This window comes from Protomyctophum parallelum (assembly GCF_964188405.1).
Source record: "Protomyctophum parallelum genome assembly, chromosome: 3".
NCBI classification, from domain to species: domain Eukaryota; kingdom Metazoa; phylum Chordata; class Actinopteri; order Myctophiformes; family Myctophidae; genus Protomyctophum; species Protomyctophum parallelum.
This window is the reverse complement of record NC_139698.1, coordinates 28265780-28288279: the sequence shown is the minus strand read 5'-3', so window position 1 is coordinate 28288279 and position 22500 is coordinate 28265780. Positions and strand designations below refer to the sequence as shown.

At 44.7% G+C, this 22500-nt stretch overlaps 1 protein-coding gene across 5 annotated transcripts in view; it reads left to right on the top strand.

Moving 5' to 3' along the window:
- Window positions 1-22500, top strand: part of hivep3b (HIVEP zinc finger 3b) — an 85961-nt gene that overhangs the window by 36596 nt on the left and 26865 nt on the right. Inside the window, exon 1 of one of the 5 annotated variants that reach the window (XM_083761243.1) lies at window positions 11279-11301. The exons of the other annotated variants lie outside the window; for them this stretch is intronic. The gene's annotated coding sequence lies outside the window, so the exon portion shown is untranslated. Of the gene's footprint in view, window positions 1-11278; window positions 11302-22500 lie in introns of those variants that run through there. 5 annotated transcript variants of the gene reach the window in all.

The following is a 22500-nucleotide window of genomic DNA, read 5'->3' as shown; positions in this document are numbered from 1 at the left end:
ATACTGGTGTCTGATGGTACTTTAACTGCGTTTCTGCTGAGTGAGTATGTTGGCTGAGGACGCTCTCCCAGCATGCAGAGCGCCAATATAGTAAGCACTTTCCCAGAGTGCAAATTCAGGTTTGTGCGTGCGTGCGTACGTGCGTGCGTGCACGCATGTGTGCGTGTGTGCGTGCATGCATAACAAAGAACGTGGTATAGGATTAAAAACGGCAAACAAAACTGTATAAATTGGCATTCATGATGAAATAGTTTTCCTAAAATGTTGACACGTTTGTAGCATAGTACTACAAGTGTGTGTGTGTGCATGTGACAGTGAGTCAATACAGCCCGGCGGTGCTTGGCAGGGTGTTGACTGACACACTCATTCAACCTGTATTGGGTGACAGAAGCCAACAGGAAATCAATGTGTTCAACCTCCCATGATGCATCAATACCACTGGCCCCTCCCCCCCCTTCTCTTTCTACATTCTTTCTTTTTCTCCATCTCTCCTTCTTGTCTCTATCTCTGCTAGATCAGTGGTTAGTTACTATTGCCATATTGTACATCAGTGCAGTTATGGTCATTTTGAGTTCTCAAATTCTGCCCGAACCCAACACGACCCAACCCGATACTTTCAGGCCAAGTCGGGCCCAAATTGTATGCCAATTTGTCGGGCCGGGCCTAGTCTCGGGTTTCGTAAAAATAAAAGAAAAGAAAAAATGTGTTGGATGCAGCTCAAAGTGAACTTCACTCATCTAGTTGGTCGCCGTCCGACCTTCCTAGCCTGTGTTATTAAAGCGAAAGGGGTGACGATGGCCCAAATTAATTCGGAAACTGTGCGTGTGCGTGCATATATCACACCAATATACAGTACAGCTACTTGCACTGTATAGTTCATTCTGAGGTGTGCGTGTGCGTGCGCGTGCTGTCCGGTAGCCAGTGACACATTTCTGTCTGCTCGGCTCACACCACATGTCCGTTCATTATACATAAATTGAAAATTCATGCAATAAAATGTCCTCAAGATTTTTATTTTTTAATTTATTTTGTAAAATAGCAGATCTATTTGAGTTGATCGACCAGTCATTTCTTCTGGGCTTGTTTTCATAGAACTGGTTGACTATTTATCTCGCAAACACTGGCAATGCGGCACACACACTCACACACACACACACACACACACACACACACACACACACACACACACACACACACAGCGCGATAATATCGTTAGTCGCATTTGTTTGCCACAATAATCGTGACGTGTCATTTTCATATCGTCCCATCCGTAGTTACAACTAAGAGCTTAGTGTTTTCCTCGTGGCAAATTAGCAAGTCTGCATGAGGCTGCCAGAGATTTGCATCTTTTTCCATACACAGGCGAACAGGAAGACATTTGGACACCCACTATTGTTTTTGCTCAGCAGTACAGAGGTGTTGACAGATGATCCTCATGTAACTGATCCATAGAAACGTTTGTTCGAAAATATATCTAATCTACGACTACAAGCTTGTAACATTATTGTAATTATTTCTTTTTTCAAATAGCCCAAGTATAAAATGTAGACGTGAGTGGTTAATGTATGTTTTGTATCAATAGTCGAATTCTCAAGTTTAAGTTTTCAAATTATTGTAGTGGAGTAAAATATTTGGTAAAAAGTACAATAATTTTCCCCTCAGATAATGAAGTAGAACTATACGGTATATAAAGTATTGACATTTAAAAAAAGTAAACAAGTAATGTAAAGCTACCATTTACTAAATGGAGTTAGTAGCTACGTTCCACCACTACCACTGATCTGTGTAAAGGTGGTGTTTTCTCAGCACTTAAGGCTGCTGACAGCCACCATCGAAGGCTAAGGATGTAGTGCTGGGATGACGTCAGGTGTGACTGAGAACACAACGGTGTTATGTTTAGCGATAAGACTAAATACCAAGAGATGCAGATCATTATTAATGCTGGAAAAGCAAATAATGTACAAAAAAGAAAGAAAACCGTACCTGTCTTGTAGTTTTGTTTTCATTCTCATAAACATTCTCGCATAAACATTTTGGGGTGTTTGAGCAGCAGCTCTACCCCCGCATTTCCCATCCTCAAGGCTGTGATGTCAGGAAGATAGCATCCACCCTGGTAAACTCTTGTGTATAAAGAACCCCAGTGACAGTTAGTATCATCCGCAATACATTTCATGTCACAGTTAACACAGTGGAAAGGCCTCCGGAGCATTGCAAACATTCTGGGTTTCAATGCTATAGCTAGACATTTCTGATGTGCATTTATTTAGAGGCTTATATTGTACAGTAAATCGTCTACACACCATGTACAACTTGTGGTGTCAATGCTCGCATCCTACTGTCCATCGGTTCAGATCTGATCTATACTCTGATAGGAATCGTTGCTGATGCTGTTCGTTTGTTCAGTAACGGGGGGTCTTAGAGAAAATACATTTTCAGTTGGTTACTGGTTAGCCAATTTTATCCAGAGAGCAGCTATTCCATCTATCAGCTTCAATTTGATGGCGTTCCAGTTGCAATTTAGTTTTTTTTGTCTGCTCATTTCTTTGTGTCTGCATCACATCTAATTTAACTTATTTCATCCTGCATCCCGATTGGATAAGATTGGTATCCCGACCTGAAAATGTATTTTCTGTTCACCAAAGAGCTGGAGAGACTCCTGTTACTGAACAAAATACTAATATCAATAATTAGTATTAACAACTTGCACCACATTTAACAGCAGACAGTGTTTTGGGTTGGTGCTGTGAATTGTGATTCGCGCAAGTTGTGAATAGGCCATGTCAGTTATTACATAATCGCCTAATCTCAATAAGTTATTTGTCTTATCTACCCTGCGCAACTTTTATTTACAAAGCCTAAAAGCCCCAATTCTATTCATAATGTTCCAGTAATGTTTGGCGACACAATAATGTTTTTAATCACAATTATCTGAGTGACAATCCATCGTCAACTTAAATCTTATAATGGTGACAGCCCTAGTTGTGAAACAAGATGGATGATGGACTTGTCTTCAGTAGAGTAGCCTACTTATACACTGATATTCTACGTTGTTGTGTTTTTTCCCCTACTCGATCACACCACAGCGGCACTCAACAGCATCAAGAGCGGGAGATATGCAAGCTCGAAATGCGAGCTTGTACATCTGCTACTTTCTATGCTTTTGTATCCTGAAAGGTTACAGTTTTGGACATACAAGGTTTTCCACCCGACGGAGACGATATGGAAGACATGCACTTGACAGCCTTTATACAATTCACCCTCTCTCTCTCTCTCTCTCTCTCTCTCTCTCTGTGTTTCACACTCTGCTCCTCTCTGTTCCTCGCTTCCTTTTTGTAAGAGGGAGAGAGGTTCATGAGTGGCACGAGTCACTCACGCACGCACGCACGCACACACGCACACACTCCTACAGACAAACTTCAACTATCTGTCTTGCATGAAATAGACACAAAAACAGATGTGGGTTTTGGAGCAGGGTGTTGACGGGCCTTTCAGAAGAGTCTCTCTCTGTTGTTGACAGACTGCTAATACAGCATGGCAGTGTGGGCACTGGGCGGGTAGCAGGAGGGCGAGTGTGGGGAAACCGACACGCCGCCCCTGAATGGAGCTGTTTGTTTTCTGTTGAGCGGCGATTACTTGGATTGGCCAGACTCTATGTAAACTCCCCTCGCGCGGCAGGGTGCCTTCTCTGCCAGACCAAGGGATGTGACGTGTGTGCGTGCGTGCGAGTGTGTGCGCGTGCATGCTTGCACCTCATATTCCTGCGTCCAAAAGTCCTCACAAGGAAAGAGAAAGTCCTGAAAAGTGACTCTTCAAGGGCGTGCGTGCGTGCGTGTGGTTGTTTACACATTCTGCGGCCTTGCCTTGGTGTTTGAACACTCCCAGATTGAGCTCCCACCTGCCGGCCCTGCTCTGCTGGGGTGGTGTTTGCGCAGGAGGTGGGTGCGGGTGGCTCCAAACGTATAACGGCTTTTAAAAGAATTAACATGGAGTGCAGCGGCGATGTGGCGATGATGAGGTACGCCGCCAGGTCATGCCTACAGTAACGCTGCACGCCGTCTGGTGGAGGCACGCATGCACGCCGTTTATACAGTCACTGTCACAGTCACATCCTGTGTTTACCCATCAAGACCTGAGGCCCATTAATAGAAAAATGTTGGAAAAAAACCTGTGTTGCTGGTGGTGCTCAAAACGTTTTCATGTCAAGGACCCCCGGAATTATATGTATTTAGCCACAGAACTCCATAGCAGAATATGTTGTTCCAACTTGAAGGACCCCCAGGAGCAAACATTTGAGTTGAAAATCTTCGCTTTAAAATATATATTAAAAGATTTTCATCATACTATAATTCTAACAATGTCTGCGTGTGTGTCTGTGTCAGAAACACTGTCATAGCTCCTTACTGCCTGCACCAATCACCCCCACTTTTCACACAGGCATTGACCATATGAATATGGAGGGCGTAACAAAGCCCTTTTTTCGATTTGACACATTAATGATTATTAAATATCTCACAACGGGTAAGGGCTAGTGATAAAAACATAAATTTACATAACAAATCAACACTCTCATAGTGTGGCACGAAATAAATGAGAAGGTGAGATGGGGACGTGCCAGTATAGGCAGCTGGTGGTGGTAGATGGTAGAAGGATGACTGCAACAATGTCACACATCTTGGGATCAGCATTTCAAACCTCCCACGTAAAATAAAGTGGCAATTGACAAAGTATCACCGTTTTCCTTCAGACTGCTGTTTTGCCTGTTTGTGTGCGTGCGTGCGTGCGTGCGTGAGTGTGTGTGTGTGTGTGTGTGTGTGTTTATGCGTGCGTGTGTGTGAAAGAGTTTCTATTGGTATTAATGTTGACCTTGCTGGTTTCATGCTGGCTTCCTGGCGGGTTGGCGGCGGTGCGTTCAGAGCAGGATGCTACACATAGTATATCATCTACAGTAACAGGAAGTCATTTGAATAAAGTTTTGGGCGCCCACGCTATCGTCAGTGAAACGTGTTGGCGGTGGGGAGGAGGGGGGTGTGTGTGTGTGTGTGTGTGTGTGTGTGTGTGTGTGTGTGTGTGTGTGTGTGTGTCTTGAAAATGTCACTTCCTCGTTCTATTTTTATCTCCTCAGCTGTGCCTTGTCAGAGTTTCCTTTATTTCCTTTGTACGCACGCTGCTGTCACACGGTGTGTGTGTGTTCACTCTGTAATCTGTTTAATGGAACGATAATTAGGAGTCACCAATCAACCAAACTGCTTAACTTCACAAATTAATATGATTTCATCAAAAAAAATTCAGCAGTCTCACCTATACTTTTTTTTTGCGTGCCCGTGCGCGTGATGCAGAGCTAACCAAAGCCAGACCAAGTTACTTTGACAGGCAGGACTCTTTCACTTCTGGTAAACATCTCTCTCTATCCCCCCCCCTCTCCCTCTCTCATTTGCTTGGTGATTAATGCTGTGTTTGCCCTCGGTCTGTGTTTGTTATATTTGTTATTGGTGGCAGCTGCATTCATCCAATCTCAATCTGTTCCCATTCCATGTTTGAGTGCTTTGGGGCAGATTTATACTCTGTGGCACGACCAATATAACTCATTATTTCCCAACACAAGTTTTAATTAGGCTTTAGGGTGACAGTGGAAATGCAAAAAGATGTGTTGATGTCCAAATTAGATTATGTCAAGTAAATCAATAATAAAGTAGGGCGTTAATTTACGAAAAAAGGAGTTTCTAGCCGATAACAATGAAATACTGTTAATGTTATACAGGAGGCCTACATAACGTTTCAGAAATCTTGACTCTCCATATTTCAACTTTTTTATGTTTTTATTCTTCGTAAATGAATGCCCTACTTTGTCATACAATTGTAAAAAAATAGCCTATGTACGCTCAGTTGCTCACAACGCGTCACGTTTTAGATTGTTAAGTTAAAGTGAAGAGTGGTTTGAAGCATGTCTGTGGGTTTTATAAAATGCTTAACCAATGAAATATATATATACAAAATATAAAATAATAACTACACTGGATACATTGGAAAACAACGGCAGCAACGATGAGTGCAATGCAAAAAGCAGAGATCTGAGATAATGAGTGGTGGCGTGTGTGTGTGTGTGTGTGTGTGTGTGTGTGTGTACAAAGGCTAAAGGGAGATAGGCACGTCACTGCAGTTGGGTGGTGATCAGTGTGTTAGTGTTGTAACAGGATCAGATGTCTGATGTTCAGAGAGGATAAGTATTGATTTGCATTAACATAAGACCTGCATGAAAGACTCCATTAGCTTGCCAGGCCCCTGGACTCTGTCACTGGGGGGGGGGGGGGGAGGGGGGGGGGGGGGTGTGCGTGCGTGCGTGCGTGCAGTGTTGTTTGGTTACCGGTATGTATATTCATCCAGACCTAATTTAGACTAAATTGTTTCTAAAGTGTAGTTGCTTGTTTTTTAATGTTGTTTAAACCAAAGGTTCTCAAATATTTTCATGTCAAGGACAAATGTGTTTGTCCACAGACCCCCGTGACTGTTTGTTTGTGGCTGACCAACATCTCCAATTAAACTGTCTGGAACACCCCCAAAAAGTGTGATTTTAATTTCTTTACCATTGGCCTGCTTGCTCAGGGGATAAATTCAATCTTGACCATCGGTATGCTTTTGTGTGCACAAATACACAAGTAAAGTTGCAGATACTAGGTAAACATCGGACCACAATGGAATGTCTCCCAGATGTTATTGTATTATCCTTTCTAGATCTTTTTAGAAGTGTTTTACTGTAAGTCTGTACTGTTTACATTTTTTTTACTAATTAAGTATTCAATCAATCAATCAGTCAATCAATCAGTCAATCAATCCACCACTGATACAGTATAAGCCTAATATAATACAAGCCACAGGTGTCCCAGGGCATGTTCTGAGTTCGAGCATGGTGTGTGTAAAACAGGAACAACATCGCAACGTTGCATCATTCAAGCTCCCGAGATACGGGCACACTCCTGCGAGGGCGAGGGACTATGAATAGTGCAGCATGAGAGAGAGCTATGTTCTCTCATGCCAATAAACCTTTGAATTGAGAGAGACACACACACGCACAGAGCAGATAGAAGAGGTGGAATGCAGAGCGTCTGTCTACCGTTGTGAAGAAGCACCGCATGGACACATGGCTCCCTCTGGGATCAACACCAGAGGGTGTTAGGATTAGGACGGGCCGCGACTTCACGCAGAATATCTGAATGATTCCTTGAGTTGATCATTCAAATAAGCATGCACAGAACAGGCAGACCAACCCACCTGCGGCCCACCCATCTGACCACTTAACATGCATGACAGCCAGTCAAGTGGTCAGATGAGCGTGAGTCTGTGAAAACAAGACCAAGAAGAAAGAAGTGACTACTATAGGCTACATGAGAACGTTAAACCTACTGTATATGCGTCGGCCATTTGAAAATTGTTGATCTATCAAAACTATTTGTTTAAACAACACGTAGTACAACCTTTAGGAAACAAGCCCAAAATAACCAACTACACTTTAGAAACAAGCCCAAAATAACCAACTACACTTTAGAAACAAGCCCAAAATAACCAACTACACTTTAGAAACAAGCCCAAAATAACCAACTACACTTTAGAAACAAGCCCAAAATAATACACTTTAGAAACAAGACCAAAATAACCACTTTAAAAACAAGACCAAAATAACCAACTACACTTTAGAAACAAGCCCAAAATAACCAACTACACTTTAGAAACAAGCCCAAAATAACCAACTACACTAGAGGGGAAAGGAACTGGTTGGAATAACGTGTTCCTTAACAAAAATATACATTTAATGTTTTTGATTTTCAAAAAAAGGAGAGAATCACTTGCGTCACCTTTTTAAATACATACATTCAGGATCTTACAGTGTGCAATACCGTACAGTTACAGTACATGATTCACATACCTCTAATAGACTAAACATTAAACTATTCCTCTCCTCATTCTCCATCTTCTCTTATTGATCCACGCTGTTGCCCTATCCTTCCTGGACTGTGTGTGTGTGTGTGTGTGTGTGTGTGTGTGTGTGTGTGTGTGTGTGTGTGTGTGTGTGTGTGTGTGTGTGTGTGTGTGTGTGTGTGTGTGTGTGTGTGTGTGTGTGTGTGTGTGTGTGTGTGTGTGTGTGTGTGTGTGTGTGTGTGTGTGTGTGTGTGTGCGTGTGTGTGCTTCCTATTCACTTTGGTGCCAGTCAATAGCAGTGTTGTTTGGGGACTCACTGCGCAGGGTGCTAACCCCAGGCACTGTGTGGCTGCAGCAAGTATAGTATAGAGGGACAGCAGGCTGGCTCTGAGGATGATGAGGATGGGGCCTGCCTGCCTGCCTGCCGGGGCCTGCATTGTGTCTGCTGTGAATGTGCTCATTGTCACAGTATAAATGTACTACAACACCTTCTTGCGCTGTACTTCCCTGTGAGCGACTTTCGCCCCATCCGTCATCCCTTTGTCCTCTGTTTGTCCTCGCACTGACTGGGGGGTGGGGTGGGGTGGGGGGGTGCTCTGATGGGAAGAGGGAGGTGGCAGAGGGGAGACAAAACAGCCTCTGTGGGGACGATGGACAGGGGAAGCTTCTCTACACACAGACATTATGATCGGGAGGCTGGCAGACGCTTGGTATTCTCTCTACTAAGGCAGTGACTTCTCAAACCCAGAGTTTCATGTCAAGGACCCCCAAATCCAGGGGGTCCCCAATGAAAGTATAATTAATGTAGCATCAGAATGATGCGCTGCAAGCTTGTACATCTGCTGTTTTAGATTTTTTTTTAATTTGTTTGGAACATTTTGAATTATATGTACAGTATATTGATCTTGTGTTTGGGCACAAAACATCTTCAAATGGGAAATGTTTTGTGATTTAGATCCCGTCGCTGAGAATGTCTGCTCATCATCCGCTGATTGACCACCCCGTCTACACCAACCTCGAGCATGTAGTTCTGGATTTACTGCACACACATCAGCAGCAGACCCCCCCCCCTCCCACACACACACACACAGCAACAACAACACAGAAATCGCACAGGGACACCTCCAACACAAAGGGCATACTTTACGAGGGGGGCCCGGGACATGTTGTTTTGGCGCGACCGCAGAGACTATAATTTGGGCCCCGAATGAGCGGTCTGTGAATTTACACACACCAGCATTACGAATACGGGCTGGCATATTTTGGGACATTCACCCCATAAAGCTGCTAGACAGGGGCTGTAAAAGGCAGAATGGATGGGGAAGAACTCCGAGAGAGAGAGGCCTCTCTCTGTCTGGAGGGCAGAGAGGGCGCTTTATTTGAGACGTGTGGTCTTCCCCCCCCCCCCCCCCCCCCCGCTGGGGTGCGTATGACTGCGGTATTATGTTAGAAATGAGATCCATTTAAGGAGGGCAGCCCACCTAGTGCACAAAGAGCAGTGTGGTCTGTTTTACCTCTCTACCTGTTTATGTGTTTATTCTGGGGGTGTGGGTGGGTTGCTCTATCATCAAGACATAATGTATGGTGTTTGCACAAAGTATATTTGGCTACACGCAGATGACGCTGTGCTTTTTTAGTGTTTCCTGTGCCGTGTTGGGCACAACGACACGGGCAAGCGGACCAGACTTTGATTCATTTTGTGACAGAAATATTGCATCCGTCCGTCCAGCCAGCGGGACGGTGGTGAGGCCCCATAGACGAGTGGTTAGGGTGCGTTCCACATTGATCACAATGTCCTGACTCGTGATCAGCGGGTCTCTCTCGATTCCGGGAGATTTCGATTCCCCTATAACACTTTGCTGGGTCTGTACATCTTTGATTTCCCCCTCATTTTGATTTAAGAGAAATAGGGAATATGCTCTGGAGGTATTTCTAGTGTATGTATGGAATTGCCAATCCGTGTTATTTCACCGTGTTTGGGGGAGATCGGGTTGATAAGCCATGCTGATGTGCTGGTTGGTGTCTATGTAAAGCGCTGTAGTGACACTGTAGTGTGGTCAAGTACAGGATGTTGTTTTAAGAAAAAACTAAATGAAAACACAAACAGTTCGAATATGGTAATATAGGAGGTTTCTGCCCGACAACAGCGATAGTTTTTATTTCCCTCTCACACCTCCAGCATGCATGTGAGTGACAGCTATAGGGCCGCTGGTGTTTACCGTGCGCTGCTAATCCATCAGGATACAACGATGGCCCTATACGAGGAGGCTGTTGATTGGCCGGTTCCTCCTGTCAGCACCCGCCTCCAGACAGGGTCCCGCCTGCGTCGCAGTCATGCAGGGAAAACCCCGTGCAAGACCTGTTTGTAATCCCATCTGCAGGCACTCTGCCATCGCCACTGTATCATACAGTACCACACTCTGTGTGTGTGTGTGTGTGTGTGTGTGTGTGTGTGTGTGTGTGTGTGTGTGTGTGTGTGTGTGTGTGTGTGTGTGTGTGTGTGTGTGCGTGTGCGACTGTGTGTGTGTGTGTGTGCCCAACATGACTCAGGCATGTCCTGAACTACATGGCAGCTACATGGCCGGTTGTACAGCGCTGACACTGATATTAATTAAACAATAACTGTTTAAAAATAGAGAGGCATGATTACAGCCCTTGTGTGAATTTATGATTTTATGTGGAATATGTCTTTGCATTGTACAACATTTGTATGATGTTTTTTTATGTTGCTATGGAACACATGTTCTTAACAATCAATCGTTTCCCCTCTGTCAGGTGAAAAGAAGCAGCTTGGACTCCTCATGCATAGAAGGAGGCATGAGGTCAGTCTGCTGCCCCCCCAGGTTGGCAGAGGAAGTGTAACGCCCAGGATTACATTAGATAATTGGCACTGGGTGAAAAGAAAACTGGGTTACAAAATCGTGGGATAAAAAAACAAAACAATCAATCGTTTCTCTTGATTGATTGATTTACAAGCTGTTCCAGATCACGCCTAATTAATAAATGATGTCTATAGAGGAACTATTCATATACTTTCTGTTCTCTCTCTCCATCTCTCTCTGTTTGGGCTCAATGCCTCTCTCTCTCTCTCTCTGTTTGGGCTCACTGCCTCTCTCTCGCTCTCTCTCTCTCTCTCTCTCTCTCTCTCTCTCTCTCTCTCTCTCTCTCTCTCTCTCTCTCTCTCTCTCTCTCTCTGATTCTAAGCAACACACCCACTCAAACAGTCATATCCGCTCCCTCTCTCTCTCTCTCTCTCTCTCACACACACACACACACACACACACACACACACTGTCGGGCTCTCTCTCTGTGCTTGTATCACAGTGGCTGCGAGACGTCTCTGTGAGAGGGAAGACCAGGCTGCCCTCTCTCTCTCTCTCTCTCCCTCAGGTAATCCACCCGTCTCTCACTCTGTCTTTCTCCTCCTCGTGTCTCTCGCTCTTCTATCCATATCGCCTAACTGTTTAAGTGCCAGGGACGTAATCCCGTAACCCCGACGTCTTTGCAATGGGTGCCAAGACGTAATAAAAAAAAAGAAATTACAATCTTTTTTTTTTTTTAAACGTCATCTCTTTTTTTATAATGGGAGAATTGGCACTCAGAGCCTAAACTGGTGACCACCAGGTGGCGCTGAAGGAGTAGCTCACCCCCCTCCCCAAAAAAACAACTTATCTTCTATCAATTACACACCTCATGAAGCCTTAGAGATTTAGTGTTTTGTCGCATTCCTTAGTCAATAACTGGATGACCCATAGCGGAGACTCCGGGGCTTCATGGGCTGTGGAATTGATAAGAAAGAAAGTCGTTTTTGGGGGGTCAATTATTCCTTTAATCCACCACACCTGCCCTGCCTATCTCCACCTCACTCCCCCTATATCTCTCCATAACTCTCTCCATCTCTCTCTCTCTCTCTCTCTCTCTCTCTCTCTCTCTCTCTCTCTCTCTCTCTCTCTCCAAACACACCTTGTGAGGTTTGTCATTGAACTGAATGGTTATAGCTCTTTAAAGGTGTGGTAGGTACATATCTACGGTGTAGGACCGGACTGAGCATGCTGCTGTTGTACAATTATGCACATTTTGTGTGTGTGTGTGTGTGTGTGTGTGTGTGTGTGTGTGTGTGTGTGTGTGTGTGTGTGTGTGCGTGTGCGTGTGTGTGTCTCATTGCTTCTATCTTGGGTGTAATGATGATGATGTTGTGGTTGGTGATGGTTGGAGTTTAGCAGCCAGACAATGGTGTTGTGAGTGTACTGTAGTTACAGGGTGTTCTGAGTTCTGTCCACTGTGGGAATGCTGGAGGCTGGGAAGTATTTTTTGTTTTTCTTTTTGATTTACTGGAATGAAAATTCTAGGAGAACTGTGGGGGACATTTGTCTTTAGCGTGTTTACAAGAGCAGGGTTGAAACGTTGGACGCCGGCCGGGTCCAAAACCTCTCGGGTGGAACCCTCTGTATGTCCAAAACTGTTACTTTACAAAAAGTAGCAAAAGTAGCTACTGTGATGCTGTGGTTTGATCAAGTAGGGCGTTGATTTAGGAGAAAACACAAAACGTTAGAATATGCATAAGAGCGACGTTATGTTTGGCTTGGCTTCTAATCCACAGATGGGACCAAAAGCATCATGTAATGTAATGTAATTCCTTGATCCACCAAGAGAGATGATTGGCAGTTAGGAACAAGCTGGTCCCGGTATGGTGGACGATTCATGCTCCATTTGTTGTATTCTACAGACGACTGTTTCCACTGTGGACGAATTTGTCTCGCCACCAGGGCTGTTATTCAGGCCATTGAAACCTGAAGATCAGACTCTACAGATGTCTTTTAAATCCTAACAGTTTTCTGAAAAACATTGCTGTATCAGTGGTGCTCAAACGTTTTCACGTCAAGGACCCCCAAAATCATATGTATATGTATTTGGCTGCCGACCCACATCTCAGAATATTCTGTTCCAGGGACCCCCAGGAGAAAGGATTTGAGTTAAAGATGGAGTGCCACGATTTTTTCTAAAACATGATCATCAGGTATTATTATAATATAAGGAGGAAGAACTTTTTCCAAAGAGTGTACAGTATTTGTTAAAGTCATGCTTTTATGTGGACACGCCCACCAGTTCATTAAGTACGCCTGGTTTGCCTGGTGGGTGGTGATGGGTGGTGATCCACCTGAACTGAAGCCGCACCCACAGCTGTAGTTGTATGATAAAGGGGGAAGGGTTAGGGGAGGGGCTGATAGTGTGATGTCACTACATTACTCTTTATTTCATTGGCCCGTTTGACTGTCAAGGGTTCAGCCTCCAGGAAGAAACCCTAAATACATGCAAATTGATTGTGGCCGTGGAGTCTTTTAGAGAGAGAGATAGATTGCTGCTACACTATGTGGTCATCTCAGACAGTGTTGTGGGTGCACAGCTGCAACCCAGTATAGTTCCAACTTCCAGCCCTGACTCTGTCTGTCTGTCTATGTATATATATATATACATATACACAGAATATATTTAAAACATTTCTTCATTCATTTTTGAAAAGCCTAATTACCGGTATAACAAAGGAGGTCTTATTTAAGTTGTTAACCATTTAAACCCCTTGTGGTTGAACGGAGTTCCTCAGGGCTCTATACTAGAGGCTTGTCTGTTTTGTGTTATTGTGGAGAAGACTTTTGCTGAAAATAGCCGATTGACAAGCTCACAACTCTGCGCAGTCAGCTTGTCGATCTGCTATTTTCTGTAAAAGCCTTCGCCACAATACGGATGACGGGGTTCTTTTTTTCCCCCAGTCTCAGCCGCCGTGAGGTCCGCAGTGCCCAGGCATTTATTTTCGTTCGCATTCAGCACAAAAAGAGAATCCTGGGGAAACCCGCACAGAGGCGCTAACCGCGCCGCCGCACAGAGGCGATAACCACGCCGCCACACAGAGGCGCTAACCACGCCGCCGCACAGAGGCGCTAACCACGCCACCGCACAGAGGCGCTAACCACGCCGCCGCACAGAGGCGCTAACCACGCCGCCGCACAGAGGCGCTAACCACGCCGCCGCACAGAGGCGCTAACCACGCCGCCGCACAGAGGCGCTAACCACGCCGCCGCACAGAGGCGCGTCGCTTCAACTTTTTGTTCTCTGCCGTTTTGTACCGGGGAGGGGAGGACTAGGGGCGGGGGCTCAGATTGGTGAACCAATAGGATCCACCGTTTGTTTTGGACCGACACCCGCCCCTCAAGACCAGAGACCAGACCAGGCTGGGCCAGGCTACGCTGTGCGTGTCTCCACCGCCACACCCCCCCATCAGGCCGGGGGTAGAGGTGAGGGTAGGGTGGGGGGTGGGCACACGCAGAGGTCAGGCAACCCCCCCCCCCCCCACACACACACACACACACACACTTCCTACGCTGTCAGTGTGTGCAGTCTGTGCTCACAGAGGACGCTGGGAGATAAATTTAGATCCTCGGCTGAGTCGGCTCCCTCTCTCCATCTGCCGTTTGCTCCGAGTAGGCTGGTTTCCATGGGAACCGGTGTGCCAGGCTGCTGCCAGTAAGCGAGAGACAGAGAGAGCGAGAGAGGTGTGTGTGTGTGTGTGTGTGTGTGTGTGTGTGTGTGTGTGTGTGTGTGTGTGTGTGTGTGTGTGTGTGTGTGTGTGTGTGTGTGTGTGTGTGTGTGTGTGTGTGTGTGTGTGTGTGTGTACTGTAGTGAAATGGCACCATATTTTCTAAACGGCACTTAAAGCTAATTTAATGTTTAGCCGCCGTAGTTTGTCCGATGATGATGAGGACGGACGGACGTGAACGATGGCTGGCTCCCCCGCGGCATATTCTCATGTTGCCCCTGTATGTTACTGTAGTGCAGTACTGGGGCTTATTGTTGGTGCTGCGCTACAGAGCAGGTATAATGCTGTGGCTGTGTGTGTGTGTGTGTGTGTGTGTGTATGGACGCAGGGCGTACAGGACAGGAGCGCTTGCTGCCAATGTTTACCTTCATTACAATTCCAAAGACTTTAAGCAGAGCACACTGCTCCTCCTCCCTGCACGGGCCTGAGATGGAGACAGTGGAATCCACTAGGGCTACATGATGTCGCATGATGCACAAGATTGTACTTTTGGTCTTTTTTTTTAACGTTTTATCAACGAATCGATGTGGCATTAAGTTGCTTAGGCCTATTCGTAGTTTCGTACTCCAGTTTTAGATGATAAAGTGACCACCGAAAACTACAACATGACGTCGCGCCGCAGTGATAAGCGACTCACCGCTCGCCCCAACACATCTCTCTGTTTTTACTAACCACTTTTTCGGTGGTCACCTTATCACCTAAAACTGTATAGCATGAATAGGCTTTTAGTCTGATTAACCACTAAAAGGCATATTTCATACTTAATACAAAAATAGCAAACATAGAAGATCTTATTAATATGTAATATCGTCTCTGTCGGGTGAAAACACAAAAAAAACTGGACAGGGGAAACGGAGAAAGTGGCAGATCTACAAGCTCAAACCGCGTCGCTATGCAGCACATTTCGAGCTTGCAGATCTGCTACGTTTGACGTTGCTGTACAAAAACAACCCAGAAGTTAAAATAATTTGGAGATAAGAGGTTTCTGCCCGACAGTATGATGATTATGATGATGATGATGACGACGATGACGCGTAGATGTATTTGTATGTATGTGCGTTACGTACTCTTTGAGAGAGAGAGACAGAGAGAGAGAGAGAGAGAGAGGGAGGGAGGGAGAGGGAGGGAGAGTGCGGGCCACAAGGACAGTCGGTGTAAGCAGTACTGCGTATAAGGAGATCCCAGGGCACCTGCATCAGTGTCGGAGTTCCTGCTGACGAGACACACACACACACACATACACACACACACACACACACACACATTACATCACCGTGCACATTCCTCGTGCAAACACTCTGCTAGTGAGCATCAGTCTCAGTCACATTTTAGGCACAGACCCAATAGGTTGGTACATTGAAGTGATAGACCAACACGAAGGTCTCAGGATGATGTCTGCCTCTGCCTGGCAGGTTGACATGGACTCCTTCTTCTTCATACACGCACACGCTACACAGACACACACACGCACGCGCGCACACACACACACACACACACACACACACACACACACACACACTGCACACTCTGCAGCAGAACACCATCTTGCACGGGGGTCACAGGTTTCTGCACAGCACCACCACCGTTATTGTGGTAAATGTATTGCTTTGTCGGGTGGTCGTGGAAACCTCATAATTATGTCCAAAACTGTTCGTTTTCAGGATTCAAATTCCAAAGTATCAGATTTGCGAGCTTCGCAACATGGTTAGAGCCGGTGGTTCTGCTATACTTTTGATGCCTTTGGGGTTGGCGTGTTTTCTGTCGTATACGAGAGGATCGCATAGAACGCATTCCGAAAATAGCAGCTCTTCGTACAACAAAGAATACATAATCTTAACGGCCAACGACAGATCAAGCGAACAAATGCTGTTGTAGATCTAAAAACATAGCTATGGCTAACCTAATCGTGTGTGTGTGTGTGTGTGTGTGTGTGTGTGTGTGTGTGTGTGTGTGTGTGTGTGTGTGTGTGTGTGTGTGTGTGTGTGTGTGTGTGTGTGTGTGTGTGTGTGTGTGTGTGTGTGTGTGTGTGTGTGTGTGTGTGTGTGTGTGTGTGTGTGTGTGTGTGTGTGTGCGTGCGTGCGTGTGTGCTCGCTCTCTGGTCTATAAATAGACCAGACTGAAGGAGCAGCCCCACCCTCATCCATCACGGAGGTCCCGTTCCAGCATCAGCACCATGTGTTGTTGTTTCACTGCTGACATGTGTTCTGTTCACGGCTTCACGCGCGTGGCGCTTTCTTACTGGTAATCTATATCAGCCGTTTCACTAGTAAGAGACCACACCTTCTGCTCAAAGTGTGACGTATTTTTATTGAATGACAAGGGGAGGTTGAGGATGGGGAACCCAGGTAGGGTGAGACTCAGGGTGGGGGAGTAGTAGTCCGACTCTGCTCCGGTACTGCCCGGGTTCCTGGAAGAGATGGAGAGGATTGTCGGAGGGGGAGACTGAGGAGACGGAGGTGCTAGGGGTGGATTGTTCGAGACCACGCAGGTAGTAAGAACAGTATAAGTGACGGCTCACAGGTGTATTTATACTGTGGTGATTGTGACGGGGATTGGCCGAATGATAATGGGAGGCAGGTGATGTTGATAAGGAGGGAGGAGTGGTTGAGATGAGCAGAAGGAGGTCTCTCTCTTCTCCTGAAACTGTGTTGTATAAATCCAACTTCCCTTTACAAAACATCATATATAGCTGAATGCTGATGTGTCAGTGTGTCTGGTCACCTCGGAAACCCAAAGGAAAGGGACAGGGAGTTTTTTCCCTCCGGTTCCCGGAGGAGTAGTCGGACAACTACTGTATTCCACAATCTTTGCAATGATTTGTATATAGTCTACACCATCACTATCACCTGTCCATTTCCTTTCCATTTTAGATTTTTCGGAGACATTTGCGCAACGAAACGGAATTGGGGAAGGAGGCATCACTTTGCTTGATCATATTGCGCATATTGTTCTGTACTCGTACTGTACGACACATACTGTACACATACTGTAGTGTACTGTACAATAATGTACGCATACTCATACTGTACTGAGTATGTACTGTACTGTACTCTGTACTTTGCAGTACTGATATGATATATGATATAGTACTTTATTGTCAGTTCACACTGAAATTTGTCTTGCGACACAGCAGCCAAGTATGCAGAAACACATATACAAAACACAAATAACAAGACAATTTACATACATAAAGACATGAGCAATATCCACCGCTTAGATTATCCTGTGGCTACTACATCTCCTGATTAAGCCTCAAGGTTGACTGGTAGACAAAGGACCTCTTTAGTCTGACCTTATTGTATGCTGGTACACCATATCTCCTTCCTGAAGGTAGCAACCTATACTGTATTCTCCATACAACACATGCTTAGTATTAGAGGTGATATTCCTTGCTAACCTTAGGATGCTGTTATCATATGTGGATGTATAAAGTTTCTGAAGTTGTTGTCCAACAATCTTTGAACAAATGTTCAGTTGTTGCAGCAGTTGTGACTTTAGGGCTGCAGACAAACATCCATATCAGGTGGTACTACAGTACTGAAGAACACTCATAATAACAGAAGTGAAAAACGAAAGAAGAATCCGTCTACTAGCACCGAAGGATCTTAGACGGCGAAGGAAGTAGATTATTTGCTTTGTTTTCTTACACACTGAATCAATCTGATCTTTCCATGACAAAAGATGGTCTATTACTACTCCTAGGTATTTGTACGAACATACCTGGTTGATCGGTTCACCATGAATAGTAATGGGGGATCTGTGTATCTCTGGTGGTGTACCAAAAACAATCTCTTCTGTCTTTTTTGTGTTAATGATGAGAGCGTTGTTATCACTCCATTCAACCACCTTATTGTCTCCACCAGGCCGAAGGCATGGGGGGAGAGTATGTTTTGCACTCCGTCCGTCCGTCCGTGTGTCCGTGTGTGTGTCCGTGAGCAGCTAATCTCGGCCACCGTTAACCCAGTCGATGCCAAATTTTGCACACACACTCCCTGGATGCCAACGATGAACCTCTGCCCCAAACTTTCCAGAACGGCCTGTTATAGCGCCACCAGGAGGCCGCTTTGTGCAAAACAAGTTTTTGCACAGTACACCTACAGATTTTGTCCAAACAAATTGGTACACAGTCTCTCTAGAGCCATTCAACGAAACGGGTCTTTCAGATTTCTCAGACTCCATCCTGATTGGTTAAGATTGGCTTCCAAAGTTCACAGGAGTGCTCAGTTTCAAACAAAATGCTGCAAATCATGAACACATCGCGTGATTTCCGTGAAATTGTGCACCCACATTCCCACTAGGCCGAGGACGAAATGCCACATGAACAATTTCAACTCAGCCTCAAGGTGGCGCTATAACTGGCCGAAAAGTGTTTTTACCTCTAACTGCACGGATCTGTGGATAATTTACTTTTGTTGCCCTTTTATCCAACCACCAGATGAAGGCAAGCTGCAATGTCCTACATTCCTATCCTGGTGCCCAGAAGGGCACTTTTTCTAGTTTACTCTGTGTTGGTGCAGTCCAGGATCACTGGAACTATCTAGGAGAGAAATCAAAACTGTATCATCTGAGTATTTTAGAATGTATTGGTCTATAAATAGCCGATCTACAGGCAGAGTAGTATGCACAAATGGATTACTCATCACTGAGGGCTTTGCTGTGTAGAGTACTTTACATGATGCTTGTGTGTGTGTGTGTGTGTGTGGGCTGTTCTAGTGCTGGCCGGTTCTTTAACTCTGAGAAGGGACATACAGTATTTCAGAGGGAAGGGTCTGCTTATTTTTGCAGTGTACTATAGGGCTTATAGCCTAGGATAAGGCAGGGGTCTTCAAAATGTTTCAATCCAAGGACCCGCTAGATGAGACAAGGACCCCCACGACATATTGTATAACATTGTATTGCAGACTAAACCTTTCATAGATTTCATGGATATTTTCGTAGACTTGTTTGACAGCACTGTCATCAGTGTATGCTGAACCACTGAAATTGTCGATACCCGGCAAACTTGACCTTTCACTATGTACTTGGTCTACTCTTTTTGTCTCTCGACACCAAATCATCGAAAATAGCCGATCTACAAGCTCACAACGCATTGCACTGCGTGCTTGTAGATCTGCAATTATTTGGCTAAAGTTCTCAGAATATGGATGCTATAGGTTGAAGTAGTTAAAAAGAAATAATAACTACCCTATCACACAAATAGTTTTAGTAACATTGAGGAACCCCTGGTTGAAGACCCCTGGGATAAGGGTTAATTTAAGGTAAAGGGGTGGTCAAATAAATGGTGCATTTATATAGAGCTGTTATCCAAAGCGCTTTACATAGTGCAATTCATTCACACACACACACACACACACACACGCACACACACTTTTATTCTTATTGGACACTATAAGGACACTCTGGGGGAGCCCGGGAACTGGGACCCTCGCGGTTTCAATCCGGCCACTCTACCCCTGAGTCACTGCCACCGGAAAGTAGCAGTGTGTGTGAGTGAGCTCACTCACGTGCGTTAAGGTGTGCCAGCCAACGGTGGCATTCCTTGGCAAGGCCCTGACGATGTGCTTTCCCCACTCAGAGGAGTCTAGACGGCCATGAATAATGCACGCTGCGCTCTGCATCAACAGCCTTGCCAGAGATCATTAAGCTTACTCACGCAGGCCAGGAAAACTTGTTCTCGGACAAAGAAGCCCAGCAAGTCTCGCAACTTTATTCTTCTCTTCTTGTGGTTTTCCTCTGCAACTTCTCTCTCTCTCTTTCTCTCTCTACAACTCTCACTTTTTTGTTTGCTTTCTTTGCCCTTTCTGTCCACTGGCCTACGCACCTGTGCATACGCCTGATTTCTAGGTGTGCAATATTTTCTCCTAAAGTTGAGTCGTTTAAATTAAGTCCACTCACTATCAAACGGATAACTCTGACTGGGGAGAGGGTTAATGTCTAATGATCATTGCAGCCTGTTGTGAAAGAAAATAATGTTGATATGGCACACTAACTATTAAGAAAATTAAAACACGGCAAAGGTTGCCAACCCCTATTCTCTAGTCTATATCTCTTCGATTGATTGATTGCTTGATTGATTTGATTGAGCATACTGTATACGAGAAAACTAAAAAAAAAAAACTAAAATAGGTATTTTCACATTAAATTCATGCAATTCTCTAATCTCTCAGCCTGTTACTCTGTTACTTTCTAAATCTTTCTCGTCTTTCGATGTACAGTATCAACTGGACACATTTACCCCATCCCACTCTTGCCTCTCTACGTACAGTCAGTGTACATATCCAATTTTGTATACTTTTAAATAATGAAGAGAGGTCCCATCAAGACAGTGTTTACAGGGCTATTACATATTAAAACAATAAAATGCCACTCAACACCGGGAGGTTTCGACTCCACCGTGTCTTCTTCGGAGTGTATAATCTTCATTATAAACCTGTTTTAACTTTGTGAGCACCTCAGCATCTGGACTGCATATAGGAGTCATCACCCTGTCAACTCTCAGCAGCACTTGGCTCACCTTTGGCAAATGTTGTACTTTTTTTCTACGGTACAATGATTTGAAAACTTAACTTAAATTACCCTTTTGAAAATAGCTGATCCACAAGCTCACAACGTGTCGTGATGTGACCCATTGCGAGCTTGTAGATCTGCTATGGATTTTGTATGCATTTTATTAATTCGAATACTTGTGAAATTGGACACTCTTGCAGTACTTTCTACTTTTGGTACTTTTTTTCTTTTTGTCATGACTATAAAACATTTGATGAAAGAAAAACACGTATGTAATTAGCGGTATACTATATTTAACCAGTAAGACGCCTGAGGCCATATATGGAGCGTGTCTTGAGTGTACAGGGTGTGATGAGGTCAGCTCCATATATGGAGTCTAAGGGTGGCAGTGGGGGCAGTGTCTTGAATGTACAGGGTATACGTGACCATAATAATAATAATAATAATGGATTTTTTAAATAACGCACTTTACATTCGCAAGAATCTCAAAGTGCTACAGCAGTGAATAAAAGCAAAAGAAACAACACACCATTAAAAACATCTAAAAGAACAGGAACATATATGGAGATGTGCTGTCACGATACGTGACCATATATGGAGGCTTGGGTTATGATGTCTCCATATATGCATGGGGCATTCCATATATGGTGAATGGGAAAGAATCAACATATGGAATGTCAGAACAGGTTGCGACATATATCCATATATGGAGATCTAAGAGTTTGAGGTCAGATGTATAGTTGCTGGCCAATAGTGATGACATCAGGGATCTCCATATATGGGCTTAACTGTGACCGCAGGTCGCATTTACTATGACATCAGGGATACCCATCCCTGATGATGTCATGTGATGTCACGATAACCTGGGCACCATATGGTGGGGGCTGATGTCACGTGATCATGTGACGTCATGATGACCTGGGGGGCTTGCCTGGGGTGACCAACCAACACACACACACTGACGGGAAATGCTAGATTCCATAATTTAATTGCGACTTGCAGTCGCAATAAATACCCTTTGTTTTGCAGTTTAAAAAAACAGTACAAATCACAGAATCAAATGTTGAATGGTCATGATTCAGCAGGAGTCAGGACCCTGGGTGGCTTGAAGTAAAAAATGAAAGAAAAAAAAAAGATCCGCAAAATGGCCACCACTGCTATGCCCTATAATATATAGTTGCTCTGATACAGATACCTGTATCGCCGATATACTGCCTAAAATACAATATCATTGACTGGTATCTATGCCAGTCCCATATGTCATTTATCACATGATGAGATCTAGTTATGGGCTTCAGTAAAGGGAAGGAAAAAATGGTATGGGTACATCTCTAGTACTGTAGTGTCCTAAAATGATCTAAAATGAGCAAAGTCCTCCCTGGAGCTCAACAGAACAGCTAACTGTATAGCCATGGAAGAATGCAATAAGAAATCTCCACTGTGTTAAGTCTGCCTGTCTGAGGCTGAGAGAGACAGTCCAAGACAGACCA